At 48.9% G+C, this 20,293-nt stretch overlaps 1 protein-coding gene across 1 annotated transcript in view; it reads left to right on the top strand.

Annotated features, from left to right (window-relative positions):
* Positions 1–20,293, top strand: part of PSMD1 (proteasome 26S subunit, non-ATPase 1) — a 106,575-nt gene that overhangs the window by 61,698 nt on the left and 24,584 nt on the right. The gene's annotated exons all lie outside the window — the stretch shown is intronic.

The raw sequence follows: 20,293 nt of genomic DNA on the forward strand, positions 1-20,293 counted from the left end.
TCAGGGTTATTCTTACTGCCCATTACAGTTAGAGGGGATGCAGGTCCATATGGGAAAGGTTAAGCGTCCCTCGCTTGGGCAAATGAACAACTCTCCCAGCGTAACTCCATCTTGCCTGGATTAAGTCTGAATATTGGTCCTCATCTGGTCAATGATCGTGACCATGAGGTAGTTCACATCATCATCTCTTGAGATAAACCTGGAAGTTATCTGCATACCTGGTGATACCTCAGCTCATGTAGGTTTTAAATAGCACGGAGGAGTAGAATGGAAGTCATTGTAATTCCAAAGCAGAATTGCCAACGCAGCTCCCACGTCTCCAGTCCTTTTTTCAGGAGAGACTGTTCCATGGGTTAATCCAATCCCATTTCAGTTGCAAAACCAATCTGAAACGGACTTAGAAGTGGATCCAGAAACTCAGTTTCATCCAAGTATGTCTGCACCTATCCAGCAACTGCAAACTGAAGGAGAAGATAATGTGGTTTAATTTTGTGTGTGAGCTCTTCAGTTTTCTATTTTTAATTACATCATTATCAGTTCTGCTATTCTGGTCATTGTCCTGGGAACATGAATTTCTGTGGTAAATGCACGATGACTAAATTTTGAAAAGAAAGAGATAATGATAATCCAGGCCTTATGAATCACGTTCAGGCAAAGGAAAAGGTAACCACATACAGTGTAAAATGACCTTGTGTTGCATGATTATCTTACATTGCTGGACATTGACCAGTTTCTCAACTATGGAAACATCAGACCTCTTTTACAAATCCACCCAGGAAACTTTAGGTTCAGCTGTTTTGATCTGCTGAGTCCAGTGTTCATCCATATTCAAATGGATTTGTAAGTTTTGTGCTGGGGGGGAGGATAAATAACTGTTTTTAAGGGAGACCGATGCTGAGAATATGCTCAGATTGGGATCACTGAATCCTGCCTTGGTGATCAGCTTCTGAAAAAGCAGATGTCGATGCTAAACTTGATAATATCTGAGGTGCCTTGGTTCCCATTTCCAGTTCTCACTTTCAGCTCTGACCTCTTATCTTGAAAGCCCTGCTTTGGACAGATCCTTTTCCAGTCCGTTGATTGGAGGATGGCTACGCAAGCCATCGTGGTCTACCCCATACTTTGGTTTGTGTTGTACATCCTAAAATAGTATAGGTCTTTCTGTCAGTGGCTGGATGTTGATTCAATATGTTAATTGCTTAAACTTCCTAGGAGGAACGACTGCTCAACGTCTGCTTATGCGTTTGCATTTTTAAAATATCTGGATGATGAGGATCATGGTCACGGAGAAGGAGAGCTTGTGTTTGTAGCCACTGAACCAAGCCTGACAGTTTGTATGGGTGCCATATTTCTTTTTGTGTCTTCTGCATTGTCATACTTTTCTATCTCAGGAAGTCGGTCTTGTGCTGTTGTCCCCGTTAACAACCACCTTTCCCGTACACACCTCTCATTGTTATTGGGCCCTTAGCAACTAAAGGTTGGATTTCCTGGGAAAGCCGCCTTGTTTTAAGTTGGTGAAGCAATATAAAAGGCAAAATTATTTCTCAAAGTAGCACTTTGGCCCTTGTGGTTGTTTAGATTTAAAATAGTCCACCTGTAGCATAAGACATCTGAGAATTTCCAAATTTCTAAGTTTCCTGATTTATACAAAAGTTTTAAACTAGAAGCTTAAAGTGAAACATCTTGGCAGGTGTTCTAGCTCTCTGGTGTATATAATGTCATTGGTTGATAGATTGGTTATAACAACATCAGTGTTCTCTTCCTTTACAAGTTACACTTAGCTGAGAATTTGTTGGTCCTCCTTTACGAGAACAGAGCTTTCTCAGTTTCCTGTAGCTATTCCTATGTTATATTTTATGGCAGAACTATGCAACATGTTGAACAAAACGTAGAAGCAACACACTGGCTTGAGTTGTCTGCAGATGGGCAAGAAAGGTATTTTGCAGGGAGGATGTGGGGTTTACTTGCAGCATTCTCTGGGGGCGAAGGGAATTGTATAATACAGGAAAGACAGATTGCATGCTTTAAGAAAGACTTTTTAAGGAGACAGTCTTTAAAAAAATCAAATGTTATCTGTAAAGAAACTTAGTCACATCATTAGTCAGACATTTTTTACTATTTTGCGTAATTTATTGATAAGAAAAGTGAAGAGCAATAACAGGAATTGAAGCTTTGCCACCAAAAGTTGGAAAAACATGTTCAGCATCTCCTCTGGCTTCTGACATTTCAACAGACGCTGCTCACAGAGTCTCAGACTTTCAAACAACAAACTATTTTTTTAAAAGGGGGGGGAGCCCTAAATCTTGGGAAACTGAACACTTGGTGAGGTTGTTCAGCTTTTCTGGGTTCCTTAAGATTTGGCAAATGTATTACTAGTCTTGAGAGGATGGATTTTTGACTTGGTTTTATTCTGAAGAATCCACAAATGGTGTCAGCAGTTATCAGAGATCTAATTCAGGCAACCAGTCTAAAAAGCAGCTTGTATTACCAGAGCTTTAACTGAACAGTCAAAAGAAAAAAAGAGTTGTGTGACTGTTATGTAATTGCAGAAGCTTCTGATGAAACAGGCTGTTACCCACAAAAATTGTAGTCTCCTGATTTGGGAGTGAGCACAGTTGTGTTGTGTTAGCTAAAAAGTGGAATTCAACCCATTTTTTCCCATCTGGAAAGGAAAGGCAGGTTACCTATACTCAGGTATGTATTGTTGGGTCTGGGATCTGATGGTCCTTGATGGTGTGTCAGAAATTTTAGGTGCAACAAGCTTGTTTGTTTTTCCAGTTGGCTGTCTGTCCTCTGTACGGAGAACCTTGTTATGTAAAAATAATCCTGAAATTGGAACCTGATGTGGAATCTCTTGGATTCAAGCCATGTTGACCTTTGCGTGTATGAAAGTGCGTGGTCTTGGGCTACCAGGCCTAAGATTTTGAAGGAACTTCTTCAGCTGCTGCTACAGCCTTTTCTTTGGCCCACAATCTTGTGATTATGTTTATTTTTTTCCTATTTATTAATTTTCATCCTTTGCATACCATCTATTCTGGTCCTCTAGACAGATTACAAAATTAAGAAAAGAACAAATTAAAAACACTTTTCGGCAGTTTTGCCAGTGTGCCTATAGAAATAGAAACGGAATAACGAAGCAGACACCGTGCTTGTGAGACCCCTTCTAAGGGGACCCTGCAGCTCTTGGAAAATGTCCTCTGCTTTTATCCTTCCCCACAAGAACAGAAGTCTCACCACCTAACCTCAATATAGATAGCAGACGTTGTGCTGAAAAGAAGCACCAACCTTGAATTATGTGGAATGGGAGCAACAACATTGGCAAAACAATAAGCAGAACATCACTTCTGATCCCCAAACAAGCTAATCCTGCATTTCAGCCACAGGAACATTTCATTCCCCTTTGGGAGCGATGCATTTAGGCTGAGCTCCCGTCTGAACGTTCAAGTTGAGAACACTGGTATTGAATCCGTTTTTGCTTCGGCTTGGCTGAGACTTACAGTTGGCAGAGCTTCCCTAGAGACCCCTCAGGATGGCTGGCTTTTTAAGCCGTTCTCAAGGCTGGGATGTGGGAAAGTGAGGCCATAGCAGATTCCCAAGCTTCTCAGCTGGTTTCACATTTTGTCCTGGTATTAGAATTACGCCATCTTCTTTTAAAGATATTGTTTAAGAGCTGGGGGGTTGGGGGGAAGAATATTACGGAGTTCTGCTTTTCAGAGATTTGTGTTAAATCAGTCTGTAATTTAGGTTTTAAAAAGTATCTGCATTCTTTGATAAAGCCATGGCATTCTGCCAGAAATTAAAGGATCCTGCCCATTTCAACAAGATACTGAAATTCAGCCTAGATGTGCCAGGATTGCAACTCCCAGAATTCCTAGCTTTCAGCCACCCCCGATGGAAATCCAGCCCATCTGGAGGGACCAAGTTGAGCCAACGGACTGTAAGTTATTTTGGGCAGCGACTTCCTGGAATTTACTGCCGCAAGATTGGGTGATAGCTCGGAAGAGCATTTAGACAAATTCCTGGAGAAAAATAAGTCTGCTTGTGGCAACAAATCAGGGTGCCAGCGTGGGTCCTCCAGTTGAGAACAGAGATGGCTGAATTGGGTCCAGTAGCTACATTGGTCAAAATCCTGTTGTTTTCCTCTCACATGGGATTATACTAGAGTTTCTACAGGAAATGTGGCAGTTTTTTTAAAAGAGACACAAGTTTAATAAATCATTACTATTATTACTACTACTACTACTACTACTACTACCATTCATGTAATGCACTGGATTAAGCTAAAACAGGGGTGGCTCATGGGTGATTCAGTGTTTTCGAAACACATCCATTGCCTTAGCATGTTACGTGCACTAAGTCATCATACTAAGTGCTTGTAGGCTTGGCTTGGGCAGTGCATGTCATCTGAATACAGCCCCTCAGCTTTGTTAAGCCAGACTTAAGAGGGAACATATTGGGTGAATGCAGTCTGTTAGATACCTTAAGAAGTTCTCAAAGACTGGCCCAAGGTCTCCATTCCCTTCTTTTCTGATAAGTGGGCCAGCTAGAAAGTGTGGCTTCTGCACATGTGAAATCCTGTATCTCACAGGGAATGGCAGCACAGAGGTCCACCACATTTCTTCTCCCCCTTCCTTCATTTTAGTACACTCGTTTTCATGTTCACCGCGGAAACTATGCTTTCTGGCAACCGAAGATACGCTGCCTTGCAGATCGCAAAGTAAGCTATTTTCTGGTCTGAACATTAGTCTAAACAGCCTCTGCCGACCAGGTGGCCCTCTCTCCTCCTCCTGCCAGGTGAACGGGGCACAAGCACAGTGGTGAATCTCATCACTCCAGAAACAAGCATCACAGACTCAGTGAAGCTCAATAAGCTGCTTTATTGCAGGCAAGAGAGAAGTCATCTTGATGCAGAAGGTCTGCTTATTGCAGAGTAAAGAAGGTCAAGCCCTCTCTCTGTATCAGCCCAGGGTTAAAATCCTGAGCCTTTTGACCCACCATTTGGAGTCCCCGTTCTTTTCCTGGCCTTGAAATTGGGAGGCACCAGCTCCTCATTTACCGAAGGCCCTGAGCACCAGTGGAACTTACCTCACCAGCTTCATCCCTTAACATTGAGTTCGTGGTCTGACAATTCCCAGGCCAACATGACAGACCATGAAGGATTCTGGGAGTTATTGTTCAGTACCATCTAAAGCAGTGTTTCTCAACCTTGGCAACTTTAAGATGTGTGGACTTCAACTCCCAGAATTCCCCAGCCAGCCAGTACCTTTTGCCTAGGTAACAGTTCTTGCATGTTTCCACCAAGGTTATCTTCCTTACTGTCTGCAGTGAGTTCCTGATCCTTCTCATGATGTGGATCATAAACGCTCATTTTGGAATTGGACCCCCCCCCATCTCCTCCAACATTCACTGCTCACAAGCCTCCTGTCTCCCACAGAGTGTTTCTGAGTCATTACGTTGCATCATCCTGTTGAGGTCTTGCTGCTTTCTCTTCGGCTTGAGGCTGTTCTGTGCTGCGATGGTGGGTGTGAAATTGTGGCCTGAAACTCACACAGGGCAATTAAGAGGTGAGGGGACTGGTGCACCCTGGCACTTTCCCAGAATCTTCTCTGCATTCTGAGCTTGCACAGCAGAAGGCTTGGTGTGGATTCTGGTAGCTGGCATGAAGAAGAGAGGCTTTTGAGTGATGTCACATAGGCCGAATGTCTGCTCATTGTGCCAAAAAAAGGGGGGGGAGGCGTGCTTCTATAGCAGGGATTTTCAAACTGATCAGGGGTTGTGGGAAATCCTTTAGTTTTAGCTAGCAGTTCCACAGCCTGAAAAAGTTTGAAAACCCGTCTTTTAGCCCCTTCTTCTTGGAAAACAATCCTTTCCAAGAGTTGGTGCTGTAAAGAAAGCTTCTGACTCAATTGGCATGGCATGAAGGAGGGAGGGAGATGGGCTTCGAGGAGGATTCTTTCTTCGTATCCTCTGTCAGGAGTTGGCTCTGTTTAATCTGGTCAGCGAATCATACGTACGTTGACTTTTACTCAGTGGCTCTGTTGATCTCTCGGTCCATCTCCTCTGGGAATTCCTTTGAGAAAGTGGAGTTGACGTGCTGCTGGGTGGAAGTTCTGTGGGGTCCATGTGGCAACAGACACAGGTCGCAGAGTTGGTTTTGGCAGATGCTGGGAAGGCTCTACCTCCCAGGAGCTGGACCGCCAATCCTTGTAAAGTATTTTGTTGAGTTTAGAAAAGCATGATGACCTTCCTGGAGGCTTGCATGAGTCCCCAAGCTGTCATCCACAGTAGAGAGCCCTTGGCTAGGCCAGCTGTAGTCCATAAATCCCTTGATAGAGAGAAGTGTGCTAGCTAGGCCAATGGTTTCTGACAAAGCCGACATCCCGGCCACCGCACAACACATGTCTTAGTGATCTCTGAATTATCGCTTAATTTCACACTGTTTCTGCCAAATCAAACGCAGTGCTTTTTTTATATTCAGCAGCCGCTCTGCACCAAATAACAGGCCTTGCCATCAATTTATTTTTTAATGAAGTATTTTCAATGGTTATCTTTCAGCCATAGCAGCTCCCAACTCAGTTTATAGTAAAAACACATGAAAATCATTCAGCACTGAAGCCACTCCATTTTTAAATATTTTTCAAAAGCCAGCAGGCAGAACGGCTAATCGAGCAGCTGGATGAGCGGAATACGTAAGCCAAACAGTTAAACAATGGATTTTTGAGAAGGCAAGTCTTCGCTCTGCTGCGAAAAGAGAAACCGATCCTGGGGCCGATTAGAAAGAGGTTCTCGGTGGGACACCCCATTTGTCATTTACTGGGACATAAGGAAAAGCCATCAGCATTGATTTTGGCTGCTTCTGCTACACAGTACACAAGTATTTATTTCTCCCATAACACTGAAGATTTCTGCTTTCTTTTCCGGAGGCTGCTTTGCATTTTAAAGTCAAATATTCGAGAGTTGCTCTTTAATATCATGACACTTCTGGACTTGCTTTGGACTCACAAGAAGATTGGACTAAAAGTATCTGCTTTACCTTGAGGTTTCCACTTGAAAGAATCACTAAGGAGAGATCTGGGAAAGTCCATCCGACAAACAGGAGCTGTAACCCAACTTGTTCCCATCTAGTGGGACTCAGGAAGTGTGCCTTTTCTGCAGCAGCCTCTGCCCTGTGGAACATCTTTTCCCTGGCATCTGGCAGGCCCCCACCCTTTTGGCCTTCCATAAAGCTGCAGAGGGCTGGCTTTTCCCCCAGGCTCTGGGATAGTAAGGTTGGAGCCCCGCATTGTACAGGTGAATGGAGGGAGATGATGGATCAGACACCTGTTCTTTCTTGGTTTTCTTGTTTTTACTATGTGTGATTTTATTATTCTTGTGAGCCACCCAGAGTTGTGTTTTACAAGAGGGGCGGTTGTATAAATCTTTTAAAATAAATAGATCTCTGGAAGATGTTAGATTGTGGAAAGACTAGCATTGAAATAGATCTAAGATCCCGTTTTTCAAATGAATGAGCCCCCATTTTCGTGCCCACCGCCATGTTCATCATAACCTTTTGCGGCAAGCAGTATACCAGATAGCACAGCATAAGAAACTGTAGCATCTGCACATGCACGTGTACTGCATCTTGATAGTGTGTTTGTCCGGGATCCTGTCCAGTCACCTTTGAAGCCCTTCCTGTTGGCTGCCCTCACAACTACCAGCGTCAGATTCCACTGGGTGACCGTGTACTTTGTGAGAAAAGTATTACTTTCTGTGGGTCTTGCATCTCCCTGGTCATGACTCTGGGCCCTTCACTTGCAAGTACCGGTTTAGGATTTTGAACAGTTGGGGCATTTCTGGAGATGGTGGCATATGCCTCCCTTCCCTCCCTGCCCAGTCATCCTGGTGCAACTGACATTTGGTACTAACGTTCTTCTGATTGCAAGCCGCCTAGAATCCAGGGAGCAGGCAGCATTCAGGAGCTTGTGTAAACAGGCAAGCTGCAGTCATAGAAAGGAAAATGGTGGCCTGCTGGCTGGGGAATTCTGGGAATTGAAGTCCACACATCTTAAAAGTTGCCAAGTTTGAAAAACACGGGTATAGAGCTAAGGGGAGAATGTGAAATTATGATCAGGTAAGCTTTTCATTCTGAGAGAGGAGGTTTGAGGGATTTCTGGCTTGAGAGATCCTGAAGTAATAAAGGTAGAGCCATGGGGTGTAAAGAGAGGGCATTCCAGGCATGGAAAAAGGCATAGCTGAGTCTCTCTCTCCTGCTGATAGTATATGCATGAAGAAGTGCAATAAAGCATTTTGATTTCTCAGCTGTTTAGGCTTTTCTCTTCTAACCTGGAGAGGATGATCCGCATCTTTACAAGAGTTTTTGAACTGAACTCGTGAGTTCAGAGCTCTTTGGTGTTTTTGCCCTGTTTGCAAATTAAGAAGCTATAAAATCTCCAGATTTTCATTCACATTTCATCAGTTGCTGTTACAGGTAAGGGGTATTCCCCCCCCCACACACACACACACAAACTCACCTAGGGCAGTAGATGGAAAGTTCCCTAGAGAACTTTTCTGTCTTCCCAAAAAAAGAAGAAAAAAAAGCTGGGAATTTCAAGGAAATCTTTTGTGCTTTGCTTTGGGGATGATTGTTGTCCCAGCCAATAAAAAGCACAGCCACAGCCAAAATAGCTGTTATCAGGCTGATAGAAGTTCTGGTTCACAATTCCCAGAGGTCATCAACTTGGGAAAGACTATTTAATTTTCAGGCCCATATCCTGTTCCAGATCTTGTCTTTTGTTGTATCTAACAAATTGCAGAAAAGAAGACAGTTTTAGTATTCTGAAATAACAGTAGTCCTGGTTGGTTATTTTAACATACAATTTAACTCGAATCATTGTGCATTTAACTTGAATTTTGCTAGAGTTGGCTCTGTTCTTAAGTATGGGTCATCTGTAACCCGGGCATTCTTAACTTGGGGACTACCTGTAGTTGGTCGGAGGATTTTTTTATTCCTGTTTTGGCTTGTTTTTAAGGAAAGATAAAGTCTCCTTTGAGTTGGGGTTGACTCCTAGGGACTTCATGAATGTGGCCATTCTGTTTTCTTGGCTACAGGGATCTGCCATTGGTTCTTCTTCCTTTTGGATTTTTTTTTTTTTTTTACTTAATTACTTACTTACTTAATACATTTATATGACTGCCCATCTCATATACATGACTCTGGGCAACTAACAGTTAAAATAGGACAAAAACAAAATAAAAAAGGAAAACAGCCAAAATTAGAAATAACATAAATAGAAACTTCTTTTCTAGCTTATAGTCTCAGATTCTCTGGTGGTCTCCAATACAAGAACTAACCAGGCTTAATCCCGCTTAGCTTTTGAGATCAGCCAGAATGTGTAGAACTCAAGAGTTCATCTGTTATGGCCGTTTTCAGCTCTTAAAATGCTAAAGAGGTATAAATGAAGCCGAATGAATCACTGCCCTGCTTTTTGTCTTGCCCTGGGCATCTCTCAAATCAATCTCTTGGGCCTTTTCTGAGGCTATAAAACTTCAAAGAGGCATGGAGTGCTTCCAAGGGTGGAGGATGTGGTGCCTTCGGTTGCGTTCCTGTTCTAAAAATAATGTCAAGCACTTTTTAGTTCAGATCTGCCCCACCTAAAAGTTGAGGGAGCAGCACATGCCCACAAAGGAAGGATGTCTGGAATCGCAGGAGAGAGAAACGGGTTGTCAGTGGGAGTGAATTTATTCATTGTTGTCAGTTGTAGCTTGCCTTTGAAAATCTCACATTTGATGCATTAAAAGAAGGACACATTTGTTGTAGTGATCACGAGGTAAAGATAAAGATGCCCTGAAGCCAGCCTGGAGCGCTAATTGACAGTGGGTTGACAGACATGCTTTGCCCTTGGCTTCTTCTGAGATGCTTTTGGACTTAACAGTCCAGCCTTCAGCTCTGGAATTCTTTAGTGGTCTCCCATCCAAATGCCAATTAGTTCTGAGCTGGCTTAGTTTTTTCAAGATCATACAAGCTTGGCAAGGCGTTGCCACCTAAACTATAAGGCAAATGGGCAGCTTCTACTCTGCCCTTCCCTTGCTCCTGTCCTTCAGTGTTTATAGCCAACAAGTAGATAGAAGAGTAATTATTGACAGACAGGCTGTCTGACGAAAAAACATCCCAGTTCATTTTTCACATCAAGGAAGGTATTTTTTCCCTAAAACTCTGAATGCTCTTCAGTAAAAAACAATTCAGAAATCTATAAAAGACTTTAATGAGCTGAAATTGGACAGTAGTATGTCTATCCTGTTCCAAGACACAGCAGAGCCAAAGCCCATAATCTTTATTACTGGTGTGAGTTTTTTAAGGAATTATTTCCCCTGAAATTGAAAAAAAAAACGTTGCCATTTGTTATCTTTGCAAGACAGGAGCTGTGCATGGTTTGAAAATGCCTTGGAAGAAAAGTTCTGGGTCTTGTACAAGCATGGTACCTCTCGGCTATTAATTAAAGCAGGTCCTTGTTTTCCAGGATTCTAAGTGTCCTAAAAATGCTGCTGCTTTAAAAGTCACTTTTATGCATTACTGTATCCAGGTCCACTTTTCTCCTGTGTTTGATATTCTAAAGTCCCTCTCATCCCTGTGTGATACCTAATCACCATCAGATGAGCTCTCTCTGCTCAGTCATTCCCAAGATGCTTGCCTTTGTGATATTAACAGTGCCCTGTGAGAAATGCCCAGAGCAGCTGCATGTAGAAAAACCACTTCTGGCCTTGGCACTTTCTAATCTGGGGAAGAGGCAGAAATTGAATCTGAGGTTCCATTGAGTGTCATTGGAAACTTGGCTTCTTCTGGTTTCTACATCAAGTTACCTTTGATATGAACCAGCAATACAAAAGGTCATCATTGCATCTTAGTTTCAGTGCTCTAGGGTTGCCTCTTTTCCACCAGAAGGCCCTTCAGGTTGCAGGAATAATCAACCTGATGCCTCCAGATGTTTAGCTAGTGGTCAGGAGAGGATGGAAGCTGGCCTCCAAAATATCTAGAGGACATGAGGTAGCCTTCTCCTCCACGTTTGCAGCTTCATGAAGACAGGGCTTCTCTGAGATAGGCAGTTCTTTCTCAAGCAGTTTCTAAAAGTTGATCCCTCTTCAGGCCAACTTCAAATTGTTTTATTTCAGATGGTAAGGGGGTTTATTCTTCTGGTGCTTAATTTAGGGGAGGGCATCTCATACTGCCCAGTAAAGGTGAGACTGATGAGTCACTTGAGCATAAATGGTGGCATTAAATAATGTCCATCCCTAACAAACGCCCACCCAGCTCTCTTTGCCCCACCGTACACAGAGGCCGTCTGCTGTCAGACTGCCGACGCCAGCAGGAGCATTAGCAGATCTGCGGAATGTCTCCCAGCTTCATCTCTGATCTGTTTCTCTGAAGATTTTATTATTGTGTGAATACCAGATCCTGGCCTGTTTGGCTAACAGTTTTTTCCTTACTTTTCCAAGTTTATGGAAACTGTCAAGGACTTATAAACAGCTTGAACCCAGAAGTCCTCAGAACCACAGGAATGGAATGGCAGCACCCCCAGTTTTTAGCAAAGTGATTTTCATCTTTCATCACACTGTGGCAGTGCTTCTTGACTTCTTACTTGCTGGAAATACTTTGTTGTGGGTTTTTTGTTTTTTGTTTTGCTCTGCGGTGCTGAAAAAAGTTTAAGCTAAACATTTCCTACTTTTTGAGAAGATTCTTCACCTATGGGGCATCCACCTATCTAACATGAGCAGAGCAGGAATTTACTACCAAGGTTTTAGGTCCTGGAGAACCCAAAGAATCATTGTAATACTATCTTCATTAGGTTAGCATTTAATACTTGGGATTAAGTTGACAGCTGCAATAACTTTAATTGAGTGGGTAGAGGGCAGGATTGTTGTATGGTGTTGGTTTACCTGTTAATATTTAGGTAAGAAACTTCAGTAAACACTTTTAATGAAAGGATGGCTCTTGTTTAAACGAGCACCTTGGTATTCTCAGTCAGCTGTGCTCAAAAGACTTCTTCATTGGTGCCATGTAGTCCTGCTTGGCTGCTCTCCTCCTACATGGCTGTTATCCCAGAAATCTTCGTGGTGTTTTAAAAAAATTAAAACATGCAGTGTTGGCCTGATTGGGGTTAGAACTACGACTCCCAGGATGCAGGAATGCATCTTTGTTCCCCCCCCCCAAAAAAAAACATCTCCGCTTGTAGGAGCTAGAAAATCCAAGGGGCACATCAGCATTGCTGTTCTGCAGGAGTATCTCAGCGTTACCACCTCCACCTTGCCTCATTTCCTTGGAGCACTAAACAGCTGCCTAACAATAAACTTTGCCATTAACTGAGATCCAATGGCATGTAGACCCATGATTGAAAAAGGTGAATCAAGATTTGTGGTTAATTTTCTAGTCTCAGTAAGGACTGCCAAAGCGTAATACATTATGAAAAATGGACTCATTGTAACTTTCCATTGTTAGTCCTCAGCAAACACCTTCCCTTATTGGGAGCTGCTGAGAATGCCTTCTTAACACTGCTGTGAACCTTTACACAGAGCATTAGAGTTTTCCCAGGGTAGCCCCTTGTCCTAAGATTCCTGGAAGTTGAATATCTGAGCCCATAACCGCTCGTTGGATGCCGACATGCATTGTATGATCTTGTTGACAATTCAGCCCCTGGCAAATTGCAATGGTCTGTGGGAGTGACCTTGAGAGAAGTGGGGAAGAGATGTTGCCTAGGGAATGATCAGATAAGAGGAGAGGAAAGCCCACAGCTGCATAAGGGACGGAGAAAGAAACTCAGAAAGGAACCTCCCTAACTTATCAGGCTGTAAAAAGAGACGGTGGGAAATTTGTACTTTCAGATTTGCAAGATTCTGTTAATGTAGCCTTACGATAAAGTAGAATTAGCTCATCTGGTTGTGTTTCCTGCCTGGTCTACCTGGGAAGGCTGACAGAAATTATGGGTTGTGTTGGATCCCAACTCCAACTGGGATGGCCAACGATCCAGACTGATATGTTCTGGAAATTGCAAGTCCTATATCCCAGTCAAGGCAGGATTATCCCAGGAGAGAGAATCCTCTATAGCAAAAGAAGTCAATAGGTAAGGTGAATCTCTTCTTCCACCCCCACCCCACTTTTCTTCTGCAATGTCTTAAAAGTACAAGCATGTAGCTGTATGCCCACGGACAAGGGATAAGACTCACGGCTGTCCCTTTTCGATCCCCATCTGCCCTTACGAATGTGAGATTTGCCCCGTTCGACAGAGAAACTCTCGTGACACGTGTGGTTCACAAAGAAGGTTTACTCATGCGTAACGTAGTAGTCACAAGCAAAGCCAGGACTGGCTTGGTACAATTGCATCACTTGTTATATTCCCCCCTTCCCGCGCTTTTTCCCGCCTCGTGATCGCGTTGCGGCTGTGGGCAATTAGGCCCCCCAATGTCCCCCCTGATCGTTCATGATGGCAGGGTCGGTCAGAGTCCATTGTCCTTGATTGCCAGTCCCCCTCCGGCTGGGTTGGCCCCTCCCTGCTACGTGCAGACCCGCGGGTTCTGTGCTGCGTTGCGATCTTGTTTCGCTGCCCTGCGGCCCCGTTCCTTGCTTGCTCGCGCCGTTATCAGTTCGTAATTAAAAGCTTCCGCTGCGGTTTTCCTGTTTAGCTGGCCGCAGGTGGCTCGTTAATTAGCGGCGCTTTCGGTTCCTCTTTTCCCCGCTAGCTACCGCCGGTGGATTCCGCGTGGTCTGGTTGCGAGCTTCCCTGCAGCCCCGTGCTTCCCTGAAACCTCGTGCTGACCGAACCTGACATGCCGCCCCCCTGACGACAACTCCCCCCCTCGGTCCTATTTCGGCTTCCCGGGGTATTTACTGTAAAAGTCCCGCACTAGGTCCGGCGCCCTTATGTGGGCTTTACTCACCCATTCGCTGTGGGACTTGGGGAAATGTTTCCATTGCACTAGGAGCTGGGTCTGCCCCTTGTGCCTCCGGGCGTCCAGTATCCGGTTGATTTCGAAATGCTGCTCCCCCCCGACCATGATGGGGGGTGGTACTCCCTCCGCCTTGTGCCAGGCGTTCCCCGGCTGGTGCAACTTTAGCAGGCTGCAATGGAACACCGGGTGGATCTTCCCGAGGCTTTTCGGGAGCGTCAGCCTGACGGTCACCGGATTGATGATCTCCGAAATGGGGAACGGCCCCACAAACCTCGGGCTGAGTTTTTTCGATGCCTGGTGCGTCTTTAGGTTTTTGGTTGACAGATACACCTGGTCCCCCACTTTCCACTTCTCCTCGGGGAGCCTCTTGCGGTCCGCGTGCTTCTTGTAGTCGGCTTTGGCTCTTTGCAATGCCGCGTGCGCCGCTCGCCGGGTCTCGTCGATTTGGGCGAACCAGGCGTCCAGGGAGTTGATCTGGGATTCCGGCTGAGGCAGCTCCGGCATGGGGACGAATTCTCTCCCGGTGGCTACTTTGAACGGAGAGAACCCGGTGCTCTTGTGGACGGCGTTGTTGTATGCCACCTCCGCGAATGGTAGTAGCTCCGCCCAATCGTCCTGTTGGTGCCCCACGTAGCAGCGCAGGTACTGTTCGAGCCCCCGTTCAGGCGTTCCGTGGCTCCGTCCGTCTGCGGGTGCGCCGCGGAGGATAGGGCTTGTTTCGTCCCCACCCGCTTCAGGAACTCCCGCCAGAACCGCGCGATGAAGTTGCCGCCCCGATCGCTGACGATACGTCGAGGTGCGTCGTGGAGTCGGTAGACATGTTGCACGAACAGTTTCGCCAGCCCCTCGGCCGTGGGGACTCGCCGGCACGCTACAAAGTGCGCTTGTTTGGAGAATAAGTCCGTGACCACCCAAATGGCGGTCTTCCCCTTACTCTCCGGGAGCTCCACTATGAAGTCCATGGCGACCTCTTGCCAAGGGCCGTCGGGTTCCGCTACCGACTGGAGTAGGCCTCTAGGTTTGCCTTTGGCCCCTTTCGCTGTCGCGCACACCGGGCAACCCCCTGAGTACGCCTCCACGTCCTTCCGGAGCGTGGGCCACCAAAACTGCCGCCGGATTAAGTGGAGTGTCTTTACGAAGCCGTAATGCCCCGCGCTCCGGCTGTCGTGGGCTCTCTCCATGACCTCCCGTCGGCAACCCTCGGGCACGTACAGCTTTCCTCCGTGCCACCACAACCCCTCTTGGCCGGTTAGCGCCTCTCGGTTCTGCTTGAGCCAAGCATCCCGCTCCGCCGCCTCCACGAACCCTTGCCTTACTTCAGGCGCCGCGTCCCGTCGCTCCCCCTTGGTCTGGCTTCGGGTCACCGCCTTTGCAGCCAGCCTGCTGGCGGGGATGACGGAGTCCACGATCTCCTCCCGTAGGCTGGCATGTTGGGGCATGCGAGACAGTCCATCTGCTAGGAAGTTGCGCTTCCCGGGGATGTGTTTCAGTGTGAACCTGAACCTCCCGAAGTATTGGGACCACCGTGCCTGTTTGGGGGATAGCTTACGCGGGGTCTTCAGGGCCTCGAGGTTCTTATGGTCCGTCCACACCTCGAACGGTTCAGTTGCCCCCTCCAGTAGATGCCTCCACGTGGCCAGCGCCCACTTGACCGCGTACGCCTCTTTCTCCCACACCATCCACCTCCTCTCCGTCTCGGTGAATTTGCGGGAGGCGTAGGCGCACGGGTGGATGGCCCCCTCCGGGCTGGGTTGGAGCAGGACTGCTCCCGTTGCCACGTCTGATGCATCCACTTGGATTATAAACCGCCGGTCTGGGTCGGGGTGGCGCAGGATCGGCTCCGCGGTGAACCGCTGTTTTAGTTCCTCAAACGCCCCCTGGCATTCTGCAGTCCACGCGAGTGCCATGCTGGGCTTGGGGGTTTCCCAGTGCCCTTGGTTTTTAGCAGGTCGGTTAGGGGAAGGGCGATTTGGGCGAAGTTCGGGATGAACTGACGATAGAAGTTCGCAAACCCTAGGAAGCTTTGGAGTTGCCTCCGGGTTCGCGGCGCTTCCCAGCCCAGGACATCCCTTACTTTCGCCGGGTCCATCTCAATTCCCCGGCTGGATATTCGGTAGCCGAGGTAGTCTAGTTGCTCTCGATGGAACTCGCATTTCGAGAGCTTTGCGTACAGCTGTGCCTTCAGCAGTCTCTGGAGCACCGTGCGCACCAGGCTCACGTGCTCCGCCAGGGTCTCGGTGTAGATGAGGATGTCGTCCAGGTAGACCAGGACGCCCCGGTAGAGTAGGTCGTGCAGCACCTCATTAATTAGCTGCATAAATACCCCCGGGGCCCCTTTTAATCCGAACGGCATCACGGAAAACTGGTAGCTTCCGAGCGGGGTGTTGAACGCCGTCTTCCACTCATCTTTTGCGCGGATCCTAACTCTGAAGTAGGCTTCGCGCAAGTCCAGTTTTGTGAACACCCTCCCCTTCGACAGATGCGACATCAAGTCCTTCATCAGGGGAGGGGGTATTTGTACTCCGTGCTGATTGCGTTCAGCCCCCGGTAGTCTACGCACATACGGAGCGAGCCGTCCTTCTTCTCCCGGAATAACACCGGGGCCGCTAATGGTGACTTCGCGGGTTGGATGAATCCCCGTGCTAGGTTCTTGTCTATGAACTCGCGCAGGGCTCCCATCTCCCTCCTCGACAGGGAGTACATTTTTGGCTTAGGCAAGGTCGCTCCTGGCTCTAGCTCGATGGCGCAATCACTGGGCCGGTGTGGTGGGAGCTGGTCAGACTCCTTCTCCCCGAACGCTGCCGCCAGGTCTCGATACTGCCTCGGGATTCCGCCGCCCGTCGGGGGTTCCCGGGTCCGGCCCCTCGCTTTGCGGTTGCCTCGCCAGTCGCCGCTGCCTCCCCTCGCCTCGGGATCGTGGCGGGTCTCCGGGGTCCCGGCGCTGCTGCTGCTGCTGCTGCTGTTGCTGTCGCCGCCCGGGTCTCGGGCCCCATCTGCTCTCGCCCCGTCTCCCGGTGTCCCGGACCCTCCGCTTGTCCGCCGGTGGTTGCGGCTGCCTCCGTCTCCACGGCTCGGTCCCCTCTGCTCTCGCCCCTCGCCGGTCTGTCGACCCCGAACCGCACTGCCTCCGCCGTCCAGTCGACTCGTGGGTTCCGCCGCCGCAGCCACGCCAAGCCGAGTACCACCGCGTAGTCGGCCACCGGGACCACCACGAACCTCAGTTCTTCCCGGTGACTCCCGATCGTCATCTGGACCGGCTCGGTGTAATACTGAGCTGGTCCCCCCCCTGCCAGCGTGCCATCTAACTGGCTGAATGAAATGGGCTCCCGGAGGCGCCTCAGCTGTAGCCCGAGCCCCGAGACCACCGCTGGGTGCATCAAGCAGTGGGTGCAGCCCGAGTCCAGTAGCGCCCGTAGCTGCGCCTCCCTCCGGATCTCACCCCCGGACGTGTATCCTCACCCGGAACGGTGGGCAGTCCTCGTCTCCTATTGGGTCCGCGCGCCTCGACTCCCCTGCTCGCACTGGGACGCCGTTCAGTGCGAGCGCGCCTCGTTTCCCGCCGGCTCCGAGTCCTCTCCAGAGGATGCTGTCTCCGGGGTCGACCACCCCCCGCGTCCTTTCTCGGTCACCGCCGCCACTGCCCCCTTCCGCGGTCGGTCACCGGTCCTTTTCCCGTTCGCACGCGGGGTTTTGACTTCGGGCCGTGGTGGGGCGCCTTCCCGCTCCGTCGGGCACTGCGCCGCTCGGTGGCCTCTGCCTCCGCATCGGAAACACAGATTCGGGGCTCTGGTCGCCTCTCGCCTCCCGGTGGACTGCCGTCGACCGCTCCGTCTCTCCTCGGGGGGCCTCTCCCTCGGCCGGTCCCTCGTCTGGTCCCGTCGTCTTGTGCTCTGTTGGATCTGCCGCCACGCCGATTCCGCCGTTCCGGCCAGCCAGATCCAATCCTTCACTGTGGCCGGGTCGTCCCGCCCCAGTGCCCGTTCCAGGATCTCTGGGTTGAGTCCCCTCTTAAAATACTTCACCTTCAGGGACTCCGGCCAGTCCGCGAGCTTCTCGGCCAACCTCCGGAACTCCAGGGCATATTCCGATACCGATTTGCCCCGCTGCCTGAATTGTAGGATGTCGTCCTCCGCCCGCTTGGCGCTCAATGTGTCCTCGAATCTGTCCCGGAGCGCCTGCATGAAGTCCGGGAAACTCCGTAGTTCCGCCGCGTTGGCATCGTACAGCCCGATCACCCAGCTGGCGGCTTGGCCATCTAGCAGCTCGGCCACGTAGGATACCCTGTCCTCGTCTCTAGCGAATAGGTGACCACCCCTCTGCATGAACCCCCTGACGTGCGTCAGAAAGTGCGGCAGCTGTTCGGGGTCCCCTGAGAACTTCCCAGTGATACCTCGAAGTCTCAGGGCGTCTGCCGCCCGTTGGTCCTCCGACCGGGGCGCCGTGGGTGGTGCCGGCGGGGGTGTCGGACCGCCCCCTGTCGCTCGCCTCCTCGTTTACCGCCGGTGGCCCCACTCTCTGCAGTAGGGTCTGGAGCATCGCCTCCACGGCGTCTAGGCGTCGCTCGACTCTCTCCTCTAGTCGGGCGAATTTCTCGCTCCACTCACGGTCCCGGAACCCCGAACCCCGGGTCATCGTAACGCCCGAATCGTCTGGTCCTTGATTCACGCCCATCGACCACCGCTCGGATGGAGTGCGCCCGGCCCTGGCCGCTGCCCCGTCGCTCCCGGGCGGCTCCGACCGCCCTTCCGCGAGCCTGGATCCCTCGCGCTCCAGCTGACCCACGGATTCCTCGTCGCTGGTCATGCCTGTATTGAGAAAGAAAACGCTCCTCGGTGGTACCGGGTAGCGCTGACGGTGAGTCCTGGCTTTATGTGAGATTTGCCCCGTTCGACAGAGAAACTCTCGTGACACGTGTGGTTCACAAAGAAGGTTTACTCATGCGTAACGTAGTAGTCACAAGCAAAGCCAGGACTGGCTTGGTACAATTGCATCACTTGTTATATTCCCCCTTCCCGCGCTTTTTCCCGCCTCGTGATCGCGTTGCGGCTGTGGGCAATTAGGCCCCCCAATGTCCCCCCTGATCGTTCATGATGGCAGGGTCGGTCAGAGTCCATTGTCCTTGATTGCCAGTCCCCCTCCGGCTGGGTTGGCCCCTCCCTGCTACGTGCAGACCCGCGGGTTCTGTGCTGCGTTGCGATCTTGTTTCGCTGCCCTGCGGCCCCGTTCCTTGCTTGCTCGCGCCGTTATCAGTTCGTAATTAAAAGCTTCCGCTGCGGTTTTCCTGTTTAGCTGGCCGCAGGTGGCTCGTTAATTAGCGGCGCTTTCGGTTCCTCTTTTCCCCGCTAGCTACCGCCGGTGGATTCCGCGTGGTCTGGTTGCGAGCTTCCCTGCAGCCCCGTGCTTCCCTGAAGCCTCGTGCTGACCGAACCTGACAACGAAAAGGATGACCAGGTACATGCCTTGTATGTAGAAGATCCCCATTTCAGTCCAAAGCAGGGCTGTCTGGAGCCCTTGGAAGGGTTAGATTAGCTTTTCTTAGGGCCCGGGGGGTGTTGTGACTGCAGCTCTCAGAAACTCACTGCTGACTCTAAGTTCTGGGAGTTGCAGTGTATCTAGAGGAGGGTCCCCAGAACGGAAAAGCCTGGGATACATCCGTGGTTCTCTGTCAGCATTACTTGCGCTGTAGGTGGGACTCAGAAGTCACCTTAGGTGGGACACAAATCATTTGAACTTAAAACTGGGCGTAATGGGTGGTTCTGAAATTGATAAGGATTCGGGAGACGGTGTTATAAATAGCCACCTGTAAGCTCCTTCGTTAAGAGCGAAAAAAGCTATCATTTCACAGAAAAGTGGTAAAAGAAAAAATCCAGTTTTTGGAATTCTTGTGACCTCATAGCTTTCTTTTTAATAAATTCTTGCTAAAAAGACTGTGCGAATTGTGGTTGGAAAAGGAATTACTTTTGGTTGGAGCCTGACACATAATGTAAATGGTAGATATACAAATTGAATGCCTGTGAAAATATATACGGTCTTTTTCTTTCTGTGGTGGGTCTTTGATAGAGTGATTGGTGGGACTTAAGCGGGAGAAATTGAAACCTACTAGGGTTGAGTTAGACAGCCCAGGGTCTGATTCAGCATGTGAGTTCTGTAGATTTTGGCACCTGTGTTTGGACCATGTCAGTTGACACCCTTCCAACTACCGAGGCATCACTTCTTGCTTTCACAACCCCCCCCCCCAAAAAGATTCTCCTCTTTGTAGAAGACCCCAATGCAGATATTTCTGTGTATCTTTACAGTGGCATCTTCTCCTAGAAAAATCTGCAGGCGTTAAGTCTATAAGTGCATGCCAGAGAGACAGGATAATTTAATGATTTTG

The sequence above is a fragment of the Python bivittatus genome, unplaced genomic scaffold (genome assembly GCF_059951505.1).
Source record: "Python bivittatus isolate LINGU-HERP-01145 unplaced genomic scaffold, Pbiv_v1 ctg000980_np1212, whole genome shotgun sequence".
In the NCBI taxonomy this organism is placed as follows: domain Eukaryota; kingdom Metazoa; phylum Chordata; class Lepidosauria; order Squamata; family Pythonidae; genus Python; species Python bivittatus.